The following is a 2758-nucleotide window of genomic DNA, read 5'->3' as shown; positions in this document are numbered from 1 at the left end:
CCATACCGCCTCATCGGGAACTGTTACACTTTATTTTTTATTTCTTTTTATTTATAACTTAAAAATAATCACCTGGAATGTAAACCTAGCCGAGGTCCACAACGAGGTGCAATTTGTAAAAGGACGTTTTTTTTCTCTCAGAGTTAGAAATCTGGAGAAATAAATATATGAATTTATTACCCCCCATCAGTGGACCTTTAGAGCTTTATTATTCAAAATAAGACAGACAGATGAACAGACAAACGCAAAATGTATATATAATATTTTTAAGTATTCGCCATCTGCACCATTACAGGAATGATGTGTGTGTGTGTGTGTGTGTGTGTGTGTGTGTGTGTGTGTGTGTGTGTGTGTGTGTGTGTGTGTGTGTGTGTGTATGTATGTATGTATGTATGTATCTATGTATATGGTTATGTGTGAGTACATGTATGTTGGATTGTATATGTACACGTATTAGAGTGTGATATTTATCGTTTATGGATTGGCTCTGTATGGATTTTATCAAAGGTGTCCACTCTAGATTATTGGTTCTGTTATTGATTAATTCTGAGAATTATTCTATTGATATATATACTCTATCAATAGATTTTTCTATTGGGTGACACTAATATTATTTTTTGTTTTCCAGTTCATGAATATGTTTTTTGTTTGTTGTTTTTTTGCAAGAATATTTTTATTATATCAATATAATAATGTTATACATAGTATCCTGTCATATTGGTTGATGATATGTCTCCTAGGAGACATAAAGAGGGTGTTGGATGGATATGGTTATTTAAAGCATGGGATATGTTGGTGATGCACTATATTGGACTGTTTGCACTTGTGTAGCATGTTGTCTGTTGCACTGTTGTTTTTATGTTGCACCATGGCCCTGGAGGAACGTTGTCTCGTTTTTGTTGTGTACTTGTATATATAGCTGAAATGACAATAAAACCACTTGAACTTGAACTCGAACTTGATGACGACTTGCCAAAATTGCTTGATAGGTGTGCTCTGCCACGTGGCGTGAATGTAATCGTCAACTGTGATTTGAGTAAAGTATGTACAGATTGCTGAGCTTGTGAAACCAATTTTAAACATCCAATGTGTAGTATAATGTACTCTGTATTATTTTGTACTGAATGCATTGTAGGTCAGTGTTGCTGTCATGTGGTAATTATTGTTACACATTTTAATCCAAACTGCAGCGTCATGGGCTAGTAATAAATGTTCCTTCTATTGTCTCAATGGGAGAGTAACTGTGAGATTTGATTTCACTATTATTTTGTATATCTTAGATAATAGGTTTTTTGTATTAAGAATGTTTGTTTATAAATTCTGATATGGATGTAGGTATCGGAATTGATTTTTGAACACATAGGTGATCTTAGCTGATGGTATTGTAGGAACTGGGGGCTTTCTATAGCATATTTTGTGGCTAGTTGTGGGCGTGACATGAAACAAGTCTTAGGATAAATATGTTTAAGGTTTGTAATGCCTTTTTCTGTCCAAGATGTAAAGTTTAATATTTTTGTTCATGGTAAAGCCTGGATTGTTCCAAATGGGAGAATGAATAGTTCGTGTGAGTGTGGAGTTTGATATCTTGTGGAATTTCCACCAAACTGTTAGTGTCATGGCCACCTTCAAACTGTTGAAACATGGATATTTTTGAATATGAGTCTGGGCACATTTGAAACACCTGCCGCAAACATTACTGACATTATATCTTGTTTATGTGATTGGCTGTGCTTCTCTAGCCACAAGTACTTTTTGATTTATTTATTTTTTAATTTGGTAATTTTATATATAACAGCAACAAATGACAGCTTAAGTTTTATGACAAAATGTGCAAACAAGCTGGCCTGAGAGGTGTGTAGCGGGATATGACTCAGTGCATCTCTGGTGCTGCTTTTGATGAGTACAGTGTCATAAGTGTGTCTGTCCAGCAGCGCAAAGAGGAGATACAGCTTCTTCTCCCGGAGGTTTCCGATAAATATGTAGATATGTTAGTATGTAATAGAAAGACAGCTGTCCATCCTCATAGTCTAGGTACATGCCCGCATTCCTGGGCAATTGTGTCAGGGGCAGAGGGGTCTCAGGCTTGGTGCAGGTGTACGACTTCTGGGTGCTCCTCCAGAGCACCCAGAAACCCTCACAGTGGGTTTCTCAACTTGCTCAGACTCAAATCTCAATATCGGCATCCGAACCGTCTTAGAGAGGAACAAAAAACACAACTCATTTGATTAAATTGTTCCAGTATAAATATGGTTATCAAACATGCTTTTAAAAATATACTTCCATGGAGATGGTGCCCTACAGGGTAGTGTTGGAACAGTGTGTACAGGCTTAGTGTCATGTTGTGGCCCCGCCCCCTCCTCAAACATCTTGGTGTGTGTGTGTTCGTCTGTGTTGCCACACCCTCTCGTGTCGTTCACCTGTTCTCTGTTATGTGTAATCGGCTTGGGTGTATATATGTCTCGTGTGTCATAGTACGTGTGTTGGTGTTTGAGATGTGCATAGTATTTGAGCTTTGTTGTATGTTTTGCATGTTTGCAAAAATAAAAGTGCGTTTCATCGTGCCTCGTCCCCGCATCCTGCTTATCCTCGCAACGTCACAACTAGACCACTTTAGATGTAACTTAGAACCTCCAGTGACCTCTGTATGTGTTTCTTTAGTTGTATGAGCTCCACTGGAGGACTCTGAATAGTTGACAATGGAAGAGGGGTATATCAGATTCACCCCTTCTGCCTCGGTGTGACAGATTAACACACTGCA

The sequence above is a fragment of the Electrophorus electricus genome, unplaced genomic scaffold (assembly GCF_041902795.1).
Source record: "Electrophorus electricus isolate QZ-2024a unplaced genomic scaffold, ASM4190279v1 Scaffold98, whole genome shotgun sequence".
Taxonomy (NCBI): Eukaryota; Metazoa; Chordata; class Actinopteri; order Gymnotiformes; family Gymnotidae; genus Electrophorus; species Electrophorus electricus.
This window is presented reverse-complemented; position numbering follows the sequence as displayed.